This window comes from Xiphias gladius, chromosome 10, assembly GCF_016859285.1.
Source record: "Xiphias gladius isolate SHS-SW01 ecotype Sanya breed wild chromosome 10, ASM1685928v1, whole genome shotgun sequence".
Taxonomy (NCBI): domain Eukaryota; kingdom Metazoa; phylum Chordata; class Actinopteri; order Istiophoriformes; family Xiphiidae; genus Xiphias; species Xiphias gladius.
The window spans coordinates 14,920,373-14,933,432 of NC_053409.1; positions in this window are offsets into that span (position 1 = coordinate 14,920,373).

A 13,060-nucleotide genomic window follows, 5' to 3' on the forward strand; every position below is an offset into this window, starting at 1 on the left:
TTGATATTTACATGTATCAACAGAGTTGTATGACTGCTGAGTCTTTTGTACACTTTGCATATGTTGTATAATCCAATTTGACCATTCCAGTTTACGACCCTGACCCAAATCCTTCAGGATTACGGTCAGGGTCGCAAGTCAGGTAACAGTCAAGCTTAAATTAAATATTTTATGTTCGTGATGAGGATTGACAGGAAATTTGACATTCAGCCCTAAGTATTGTTATGAGGTTAAAGTGTAATTTAAGTTGACACTAATGCAAGATGATTGTTGAATTTTAGCATCATTTATGTATAAAGCAGCCTTACATTGTATCTGAGTCTTGTAGATTCAGATACCATATAGTTTGTGCCTCTCTGTATATTCATGAGTCACTTTGATATTTTTCCCAAGAAAAAACAAATCCTTTTCAGTCTCAACCGAGACTTTATTCAGACAAGCTTGACCTTCTCCCAGTGGCCGATGACTTGAATCATTGTCCAATTAGAGGGGTCAGTTTAAATTATGCAACAGAGGCGAAGTGGTACTTGCCATCTGTCAGAAGGGGTTATTTCATTAGGGACAGAGCCAGGGTGTGTCTCGCTGGCAGAGACTGCCACAGCAAAAGACACCTCTGCTGTTGCATCCATCATCTGTAGCTATTACCGTAGGTTATGCATGTCTGCATGTGCATGTAGTGTACTATTGCTGCCATTACACTGTCGTTGTTTTATGTGTTGTTTTAATACAGAACACTTTTGCATAAATTGTCCGTTTTAATACCAAAAATGTTTGTGTAACATTTGCTTTTTCAGAATGCCTAAATGTCAGTATGTCATCCACTATTCTTTAATATCCCAGAAGTAGAACCAAACAAATTCGAGCTGCCCTACGAAGACAAAAAACAGTAACTAGTACCATTTTTCGGTCTAATTTGAGTTAAGACCTAATTCTGACTCTTTTTTTTTTTTTACTGCATCTGTTTCACCATATAAAAACTTGTCATGCCACAGAAGAGCATGTAAAATTGTCACAGAGAGTCAGACAACTGAACAGTTAAAGGAGGAGATAAACAGCTAGTTTTAGCTAACGGTAAAGATAAAACTAAATTTACAGTACTCATTTTTTTTCTTAGCTGTAATCTATAATTGGAAATAAACATTTCGAGGAACCAACATTTTGGTAATTCAGTTTGGTGTTAACTAAATGAGGCAGTAGCTAAATCCAAATGAAAAAATCAAGCCAAACTCTTGCTAATGGTAATAAAGTAGCAAGTAGCAATAACTGCCATCTCAGCTTTTGAGTTTTGTGGAATTCATACAATTTGGTATGGCTAAGTCAGCTTTAAATCACATATTTATATTTATCAAATTGTAGATTCATTTATACTATTACTATTATTATTATTATTGTTGTTGTTGTTGTTGTTGTTGTTGTTGTTGTTATATTTTCATTATATACCAGGCAGAGATCAGGATCTGCATATTTTAGGTCTTGGTTCTTAACTATCCTAAACGGGTATAAAATGAAGGCATTACATCCTTTCAATCTGTTACAGTTTGCACAGTCTGAAAACTTTAAACAACTTTTCTCAGTTTTACTGCCTCTCTGCCTTTTGTAGAGCAGCAAGGGACGAGAAAACCTGAAAATGTTTCAATACAACATATAAAAACCGGTATGATTCATTTCCAGTGGGGTCCCAGCTTTTAACTTTCCCCTGGAGAGCGGCGAAAGACGAGTGCCTGCGGGCTCTAACAATCTAATATTAGAGTCATGTTTGTTGTTAACACTCCTCTTTGGGAAAATCCACTCTTGGCTGATTAGCAGTGTGATCCACCCTATAAGACCTGCAGCGGAGAAAGTGCCATTGCCAGAGTGGAGTCGAAGTGATTGTGCCAAACATTAACTCTGTGACCTGGCACTGGAGTTCATAGAGTATGTGGGGCTGTTCCTAGTAGCCTTTAGATTAATGTCACTGACCTTGTGAAGCCTTTGAACCTGTTAACAGTCATGTAAACACATATTAACTGCTGTGTGGACAGTGAATGCTTAAGGTCAGTTCTGGCAGCATGTATACACGGATGACCGTCAGGATGTTCAGCGTGCACTGGCAGTAACACATTTGCGGTTTACATTTTGAAATATTCTTCTTTGTGCAGTTGAAGGCCTGTGAAAGTAGAAATTAAAATAATGTATTTCAGGTCTGTAGAAAAATTTCTGCTGCCTTACCCTCTTCTCCAAGGTCTAAGATCAAGGTCAAGTAGAGCAAGTCGGGGGTTGTAGGGTTGTCGTAGGGTTTCAGTGCCTTGGTCAAGAAGACCTAATGTGAACAATCGTGTATTAAAATCTTCCTAATCAAGGCCGTAGCTGCTAAGGCCACTAAAGCCATGTCCTGTGTGTGTGTTTTTTTTTCTGGGACTGTAGGGGTGTGTAGACTCAGATACAGACTGAAGAAAATGAATCTGAATGACAAAGCCAACAGTGGGAGAAGCAGTATTCAGATCCTTTACTGAAGTAAAAGTCCTGCATTAAAAATTTCTACCTAAGTAAAAGTACATAAGTATCGGCGAGATTTAGTTAAAGTATTGAAGTAAAAGTATTGGTTAGGTCCCTCTGACTGATATATTATTATACATGAAACCATTAGATGATTAATACTGAAGCATCAGTGTTTAAGTAGCATTTTACTATTGTAGCTGCTGCAGGTGGAGCTGGCTTGAACCACTTTATATTCTAATCCAAATCCTAACCCTACCTGGGGAGCCTAAATGACTTGAGCCAAAATAATGAAGGGGGGGTGCTGGGTGCATTGCAAGGCCTTGGACTCATCACCTCAGTATGTCTAACATCCTGGCTACACCCCTGCTCATTCTATTGCTGTATAATCCTTTCAGGTCTGTGCAAACATCCCGCATTTCCCATTCATGACGTTGTGCTCCAGTGTGTCCCAATTTACAAAACCACCAACAGAGGGCAGCATGTTTAACTGTCCCGCGAGGAGACAAAAGCACAACTGTCTGGAGTCAGTGAGGAGGACAAGAATTGATGATTCAGTCTGATTCACACTCAAAGGACCACCATTATTCACAGCTCACGTTTAAAACTTATAGCATTTAAAACCTAAAATGTCTTTTTCCCCAGCTTCCAGGCAGCCGGTAGGTTCTATTTATTTTACTTAAGGTGTTAAAATCCAGCTGTCTGGAACCAGAAACACGCTTAGGTTTGCCAGTGTTACATTATTGCTGGACACCCATGCCAAAGTCAGTCGGCAAAAACAGATGATGGTAGCATGACTATGAAAAAAAAAAGCTGACAAGACTGTGATAGTGAGGGATTGCCAAGTATGAAACTTTGAAGTATATTAGCTGATTCTCATGCCATACATAAATGAATGGAAACCGGGTGTTCAGTTGAATAAGTAAATCACGCCATGCTTGGATTTTGAAAATGATCAACAATAACATAAGAGTATTTAATCTGTAGTAAAAAGGCTAAAACCCTCAGAAACACTGGTATGGACCTTCAAAGTCCCATCTGGTTTAGTAAATAATAACTTTTCTTCCGAAATGTATTCTCAATGCTCAGACGAGCGGAAAATGACTCTGGATAGCTGTTGTCAGAGTGCAAATTATGAGCGCTATATACTGTGTGATGTGGAGAGCTACACATTCTGTGACAAGTATGAAGGTCCTGCAATTTGCCACTTTCCCTAATAGAATAGAATAGACCTCAGCTCAATGTGTGCACCACACAATCACATTTACCAGCTTGAAATCAAAACCTGAAAGATGGGAAACAATTTACACATTGAACCAGTTTCAGAGACACAGATTACTATAAAAGCCTTACATGTAAGTGAACTGATGCTCAGCCATTGTTTTGAAATTTTCTTCCTGTATGATAATCCTAAACTTCTTAAAGTAAACCAAAGTCTGCAACAACTTGGGCTTTATTTTTGTAGCTCACAATACTCACAAAGTTAGCGCTGCAACTAAATAGCTAAGAATAGGTCCAAAAGTACGAAACAGAAGCAGGCACACTATCATACAGGTTGTAAATAAGCCAAAAAAATAAAGTTGTTGAATTGCAAAATTATTTGCCAAAGTGTTGTAAGCAAAGGACCAATGAGGTTAAAAAACTGAGACAGTAAAACTAAATAATTAATTTCATCAGACCTTTTTTTTTTTTTTTTACTCTCAGTTTCCAAGTCAGTTTGGATTTGTCTCACTAAACAAAAACTTCATCAACATGTATCCATGTGCATCCTACATAACAATAACAGACTGACCCTAAAGTCACTTATAGGCCTCAAAACCGCAGCAAACTGTGACGGGCGCGCCATTAAAATGAAAAACACATCACGTTAGCATAACAAAGCCCGTTCAGAACGTCAGAGAAGACCAAACCTCCAAACATCTGAGATGTTGAGGTAGCAGCTCATATGATAGAAAGACAAATCATATGCACACACTGATTTCAAACACTGATTAGGTTAAATATTAAAGGAGGCTGCAGCTCTGAAAAGACAACGGTGACATTAATACGCACATCCGGGACCTCTCTCCTGAACAAGCATTGATTGAGTCATGTGCATATTATACAAGTGACGAAATATCTGATTTCCCAGGAGTCTTTCCCCCCCGCTGTCTGAGCTGAAGAGGAGTTAAAAGGCTGTGCTCCCATGCGGGTAGGAGGAAGACGGAACCGTGACTCCTGGTATCCAGTGAAATGGAGCCTGTTTATCATGTTCCCGGCAGGCAGACTTCATTTTATCTGGCAGGAACGAAGTAAAGCGGCAGGAAAGGTGGAGACAGAGGACAGTTGGGAGGGAGGCATGGGGAGACAGATGACAAAGAAATTGAAGGAAAAATGGGGAACGGATGAGGGGAAGACACGGGAGAGAAAGAGAGGACGAGGATGAAAAGAGTAAGGCACGATGGAGGGGAGGCACAGGAGGAGGCAGACATTGGAGGGAGGAAAAGATGAAAAAATAGTGGGATGAACCTGGGGAAACAGCGCTTTATGGCAGGGGAACAAAGAGAGAGAAGGAGGTCAGGTCAATTGACAGCCCATCAGGGACACACTTCTGTTCCAGCATATTAATCCACACCTGCTTACAGCCCGAGGCAACATGATAGTGACAGCACAGAAACCATGACTAAATCCACTGCAGAATATAAACCTGTCAAAAGTGCATCAGCCACAGACCAACACATGTATTACTGTGGTGTTGCTGTGGTTTTTCACAGGGTTGATTACAGCATAGATACACAGGAAAAGACTGGGGGGGGGGGCAAATTTAGAGACCGATGTGAAGCTCTCACATTTTTCCGCCAGTCAGAGCAGACAATACGGGAGCATATGCGTGATCAAAGGTTATCTTTGCTCTTGTTCGTGCGTGCATTTGCTCATTTGTATGCATTTTTGCATGTTTACTTTGAGGTTTAGTGGATCAGACATTTTCCAATCAGCTTGGCTTTATTTAGAGGAGCCAGCTCTTGCTTTGTCTGAAGGTGATCAGCTTTCTCCATGCATTTGAATTCTGAGCAGTGAAATGGCCAAGATGGTATTCCTCATTTATGGAGCATCACAGCATACTGATTATCCACCAAGACACTTGAGCTTTGTGACAAAAAGAGACTTTTTTTTACAATTAGCTTTGGACACGGTTGACTTTTTGACCTTGGTCATGTGCCTTTTTGGTTGTCAAAGCTGTTTCTTTACAGGTGACTCTATGACCTGTTAGTCAATAAGTCTGGCTAATGCCCAGAACCATTCAATCAGGTTTCACATCGGGAGAAACGTGTTAACTCCAAACTGTTAAGAGATATGCAACATTGTTTCCACTCCACTCTAAATCATTTTCCATTGGCCTACATGTTCCTCCTTGTTGATTTATGACGAATCAGTAACCTTCTTGACAATCACAGTTGGAAAACGTGTTTGGCCAGTGCCAATTCCAGCACCACCTCTGCAGGTAAATTGGGATGAAATTAATTTTCATTTTTTATTCTCTGTGCGATGGCTGGCCCCACTCTAGTCAGGGAGCACATGCACCACCAAACTCAGACACGCAATTTGGTTTGGCATCTGAAAAGGATGAACCTATGGACCTCGGGGATGAGAGGACGCAGACCCGGATAGGCATCTGCAGATGGATGGAGGATGGGACTGACGGTAAATAGACCACACTGCATTCATCCATACCCTCCGCAGACACTGAGATCATGATTTCTTTCTATTCAATGTAAAACAAAATTTGGTGGTACGTTTGCTTGGTGGGGGTCGGTTGTGGAGTCTGTGGCCCAGTCACAGTCACCACGGTTTGAGTTCTTGATTTAATGGTGCTGTGAATCCATGGAGGTGCACTTAATACACCTCAATAGATGCAGTGTTTTCCATATGATCTCACACTGACAGATATATTTCATGCTGTATTTAATGATTTCCCAAGAGGCCATTCAGTTTTTATTGCATTGCTGGAGGAAACCAGTTAAACTTTATTCATATAACTTGATTCAGGGCTACAGAAATGGACTGTGTCAGTCAGGAAAGTGTCAAAACTACAATTTCCTAATACTACTGCTGTTCTGATATAATCATAGACTAAAGATATATTGGAGATTTATTGATGGGGCTGATTTTAACAGATTTGAAGGTTGGTGGTGGATGTTTAAGGTTAATATTAGCTTTTTGAAATGAATGACTCTTAAATGCAGATTTTAAATACCAAATCTGTGTTAAATTGTCTGACATTAGCAGGAAGCTTGAGTCAAAGCGAGGTAGGGGGCTGTGGGTGGGGGTGCGTGAGGAGAAAGTTGTTTATTAGAGTGACAAGGAGCTTGGGGGTTTGTAGATGAGGAAAAAGGCTGAATTAGATTTTGTCAGGCAAATTTCATGTTAATAGCTTCAGTGACATTTTGTGGTGTTATTGCTTGTGAAAATGGGAAATTACAAACATGCTAGTCAAGTTCCCATCCCAATGCACCTTCTCATGCTTAATATCAAAAGGTTAATGAACAATATGTAAATTATCCCCTAGGTGATGGAAAACCCTCATTTATATTCTTCAAGGCTCATGATGAAACGCATCTGTGTGATGTTTTTATTGACTAGTATATTGCTTTATTATTACACAAATTGTACTTCTGACGTAAGAAAGGCCAAAAGGTGTATCCAAACAGTTATAAGACAAAGCGTTGCACGTGTGTAGTTGTATGTGAAATCCTGATATCCAAATATATTTGAGAAATAGCGATGGAGGAAGAGAAGGAGAGATGTACACAGAAATAAAGTGAGCTCTGGTGTTTAACTGCCATCTTCTCCATTGTAGCGGTCTCTGCACTCGGGCTTTTAACAAGGACTGAACAAAGTTTAGTGTGCTTGACCTCTGAGCAGGGGCATCTCAAGTTCAGCACAAATGTCAGCCAAGAACAAGACACCCACTCCCACCAGATCCTTATTAGACAAGAGTTTAGTTCACTCTCTTTAAACTTTTGATTTTGTGTGCCCTAAAAGTCACAGTATGCACTGAAAACATTTCACAGCGCAATAAGGGGCAAGCTTTGTTAAAGGTCACAAATCAAGCTCAGTAAACAGCTGATTTGCAGAGGAAATCACACACTTTAGACCTAATTTTGGGATGCGTTATGCTTTCAGGAATTAATTTGTCCCTGAAAGAAAGAATTAAGTATTTTTAAACTCAGGCTACACCTGCTGTTTTCAACAGCAACTCCAACCGGTTAATTTGATTAGCTCTGCAAATTGCCCCGGAAGCCAATCCCCACGCAGTTTGCTACATAGCTTTGTGTTTACTACAGGTCAGATGAGCATTTGAAGTTATTTATGAAAAAGCTGGAGTTTATTTGGAAAGCTTTAGGAGGAAAGCACTGGATTTTCCTTTAAAGGAACAGTTTGTCCTTGGAAATGAACTCATTATCATAATTTTCTTGCCAAGAGTTAGATGAGTCCTATTCCTGTACATATCCCGTTAATGTCTTTGTTCATCAAATGGGCAGTGAAGACATCAGATTTCCACAGTCTGAGAAAGTAAAAGTTGGCGTCATGGTCAAAGCTCGGTGATGAAATCCTAGCACACTGCGGAGTTTCTCTCCTGAGAGCACTGTCAGGAGCTGAGGGTATGCTTCGCGCCGTTAGTTTTGTGGTTTGGTCGTTTCAAGACACGACTCTGTTTGTAAAGTTTACAGCCTGCTGCACTGTAGCGTTGACTTTTAGGGGACAGGCTAGCTGTGTCCTCCCGTTTCCAGTCTTTTTGCTAAGCTTAGCTAATAACCTCCAAGCACAGACAAGAAAGTGATATCAATCTTCTTATCTATCTCTCAAAAGCAAAAGAGCAGAGTTCGAAAAAAGTTGAACTATTACTTTAAATATGTTTATTCGAAGTATTCAGTAATTTATGCATTTTGAAAACAAACATTTTCGTTAATCCATCACTGGCAGGGCAAAGTCCCCCGGAGCATACATGCGTACATAAATATTTTACTGTCTTTTACACTGGATATATGGCCCTTTATGTCTCTTGATGTTTGCCATCAAAAAAACAATATTTTTTGCTTCTTTTCAGGACATACTGTAAGAAACTCAGTGGACCAGATCAGTTTTAATGGGGTTTAACAAATTCAAGTGATCCAGTTTTCTCAGCCCTCAGAGGACTATTTAGTCTGTTGATTCGAGGACACCATAATATGAGGAATGAGGTTTCTGCATGACAAATATGCAGGTAAGCAGAGGACGCCCTTGTCTCCCACAATGGTAATTGAGAGCCCATTACCCGTGATGCACGTACAGCGTGGGTGGATGGATCAGCTCCTCTACCATCACTACGTGGCTGCCTAATTTGGTGCTATATTGCTTGTAAGGCCAGAGTGGATGTTAAGTGTGATAGATTCACCAAGCTCCATTACTGACGGTCACACAAGTGTAAACACGTCCAGCCAATCAGAACATTAGTATGGTGGGATTATTTTACTCCATGACGATCATTATCCATCTAAAAGCAGCCAAATGCAGTGCGTCATCTAGTTCGGGCTGCAGAGGAACCCTATTTCATGAAAGGCAGAGAACAAATTTCATTAGACGTACAAAAACTAAACTAACCCACTTTGGTGACAGGCAGAGAAACTGCTTGTGGCAGTGGATCTGCTGTGAAGCACGGAGACAACATGGATGACTGACGGCTGTGATTCAACACACACACACACACACACACACACACACACACACACACACACACACACACACACACACACACACACAAACACAAACACACATAATGTACTTTGCAGTGAAACCTTCATGCATACATGGAGCTGAGGTGTGTTTAGTGTTTGTGGACAGAAATTAGGAAGTGAATTGCTCCGTCTTTGACTCCACTGTCAAATTTTAGCTTCATATCACCAGGCATCGATTTATAGTTCTGCAAAGACATATTGATTACAATAGTGTATGCTGGGGCTGTTACGGAGTTATGCGGGGCTATTCCTGAGAGAGCTAACAATTGTAATTCAGTGGTCAACATTTGAAAAATGCACTTAGTATGTAAAACTAGATGCAAGCGGATAAATCTCAAATGGTTCATTTTTACAAGTAGACAATACTGGCCTAGTCTTTCATACCAACACACTTTCAAGACTAGGTCTATGTGTTGTATATTACGGGATTTCTTACAAAGTGGTCATTATTGGAATCAGAATGAGGATTGCTGAAAACTAATACCAGACCCACGCCTCTAATTGTTACTTGCCCTCATTCTCCTTCCCTTCCCATGTTGCGTAATAGATGACTCGCTGACTCGTTTTCCTTCCTGTCAAGGTCAATTGTTATCATCTCGGCGAGGCATTAAAGGCGGGTGAGCCCTCGTGTCTCCATTTCTTAAGCGATTAATGCCGCGAAGCTTTGTCAACCAGAAAGGGTGAAACAATAAAGCTGCTAACGAAACTACATTCAGCGAATGATTGTTTTATAGGTTCATTATCCATGTGTTCAGCCTCACTAGCTGTTAGATCACCAACGTCCTTCACGCCACAGCAGACCTGTGACAGAGCAGTAAGGCAGCACATTCAGCTAAAAGAAAAAAAAAAAAGGGTCTTATAATTCATGTATTTGCTTGCAGGATGCAATTATGCCATGTCAACAAGAAGATAATGTGTACTTCCCTGCAGCTCGAGGTACAGCGGAGTTACGTACATGAGTCATGTAATCCTTCTTTGGCAACGCAAAATGTTTGTTAAACATCAACCATATTCCTGCATGAAAGATTTATCTGGTTCGTTATGGCTCAGCTCTGCTTTACAGCATCCCCTCCCTACATCCAGAGGGGCTGTGTGGCATCTACAGTATAGGGCCCCTGTGCTACACGTTGCTGTATTTGTAATGACGTGGAAAAATTATTCAAGCTGGCAAAATTTTAAAGGGGGAACTCCACCAATTTTACACATCCAAGTCTGCTTAGGTCTTGGGGAGTTCTGCTGCATATATGAAAAAAGTTGTGTGAAATCTGATAAATTACCTGAGTTCAAGTCACTTGGGTCGGCGTCGGTTGTGGCAAAGGCTACAAGTTTGGAAATGAAAACAAATGTGCGGGTGTGGAGTTAGAAAGAAGTGATTTTACCAAGCTTCTCCTCATCTCTGCTAGAGGCTAGCAGCTCGAGGCTGCATTAGCCGCTAGTAGCATAACACACCCCCAATCTCCGACCGCATGGTCAGTGGTCGTTTGCATAGTGGGTAATGAAGGTGCCAGGTTTCAGAGAAGGAAGAAGAAGGTGTGGAATAAAAAAAAAAGACAATATCTTTGGTTGTGCTACATCAACTCTGACACCTTTGTTGAAGTGTCCATCGTGAATCCGACAGCGTTAGTGGAGTGAAATGCTAAATCGCTCTTTTAATGCAATGCTTCTACCTGCAAGGTCTTTTTCAGGCATCCACGTTAACAAAACACAGGCTTATATACAGACAAATAACATGACAGCTCCAACTACATTTAGGAGATACGAGATAACAGCCCTTATCACATATGGCCTGTAGGGGCTACAGTCTTTCCTTTGGGACATTATGTGTGAGTCAGTGGGCCTGTTTTTTTGTTCACATGGATGCTTGATGAAGACTTTGTGTGTCAAAATATTGCATTAAAGTCTGGGCGGCTTGCAAATTTTACTGTGCAAGCAACCTCTCATTTTTTCTTTTAATGCTGTTTTAGTTTTGTTTTGTTTTGTTTTGTTCTGTTTTTTCCTTGCACCTGGATATGCATTATATCCACCTTCATTGCATTAGAAAATATTAACTTTTCATAAATAAGGTCAACCAGAGTTAGGAGTTCGGTTCCAGCCTTGTTACGAGACCCTTCGGAGTCTCAGATGGCCAAATTGTGAAGAGTTTTTCTATATTTATATTGTTTAATGTTGTCCTATTACTCATATTATGTGGTGTGGCTGAGGCAAAAAGAAAAAAGAGTTTTTAAATTAGTCTTTACATAGACTTTTTAAATGCTAAACCTTCCACTTGGCTGATAATGAAACACCAAACTCTTGTTTATATACTTAGTCTGAACCTGTAACTCACTTGCTCATTGTTCCACAGAGGTTTCGTTGTTTATGTCCAGTACTCCTGAGGGAAGATATATGACGGAAAAACCAAAACAATATGGAACGTCAACTCTATGGGTATAGTCTTTTTATGTATATATTATATATGATAAGATGCACATGCTGTCACTTTTGTCAGTCTTTCAACATATTGTAAGTGCAACAGAAAATCCTGGGAAATGTTGTGCTTTCAACGTCTGCCCGCTCAGGTGCAGTCATCTCTCATGAGCCGTATGAAAATTCATAAATGGACAGCCAAAGGGCGTGTGTGTGTGTACGTGCATACTTTGCGTGAAGTACACTAGGAAAGCATCACCCTCGGTCGCTCACACGACTTCTTGTACTGTGACAGCCATTGAACACACAGCTCGTGTCCTCCCCTGCCTGCAGGGAGGCAGCAGAGAGAGTGAAAGGATGGGAAGAGGGTGGAGAGATCAAACCTTAATGAGAATCTCAGCCACAACGGAATCTCATCCTGCCTTGGAAAAAAAAAAAAAAAAGTCAGGAGGAGCTGATGCGACATGACGCACATTCTTCTAAACCGATCTGTATTGTCGAATGCTCTGCCACGTCTGCAAGAGCCTCGAGAGATTGTTGGATTTCTTTTTCACATCACCGTGATTTGCTGAGGCCATTACTCTAATCTCTTATTAGATTTCAAGGGAAGACTTTTAAAAAGTGATAAAAATGCAAATCATCTGTCAGATTATCTTCGCTGCTTTCGACATCCCAACAAAAAATGAAAGAAACAATTGGTATTTACTGTGGATTTGGAATCATGGATCATCTGTCCTTGAACATGCATTGAAACGCTCACTCATAGAACAGTTGTGCCAAACAAACACTTGAAAGCCTTTATTGCACAGCATCTCTGAATGTGAACAGATATATTCCTAGAACAACACACCTTTATTTCACATGACGCTGACAAATATTCAGCGATAGTTCTGTCGCTCTGAAGGCCTTAATTCAAAGCAGCAAATCAGCCTCTAGAGCCATGAGGTGGAAAACCATGTCATGCATGAACATAACATACTGTAAATACAGATTTAATGTAGCAGCAAAAGACCCCCCCCCCACACACACACACACACACACACACACAGCTAAACAAAGTGATGTTTGTTCAGTAAAACTGAATTTATCATCAGTGTTCAGCTCTGGTGGGTAAATATCAGCTACAGTTTCTTTGTTTGACACTGATAGTGTATTTAAGTCTTTTCTTAGTGCCTGGTACAACAAGCAGACCTTTGACTATTTTTTTCATAGCCATGACCAAAATGTATATACCTATGTTACCATTTCTTAGAATACACAGACATGTTGTTGACCTCTGAGTTTTAAAAATAAGAACTACCATCTTTGTACACATGATGCAAAATGTATCCTGGGTCATTTAGCCATATTTTTCTATTTTTGACTCCTAACATCGTGTCAGATGTTTATGGCGTTAGATGCTCAGTCGTGGCGTGGGAACAGCG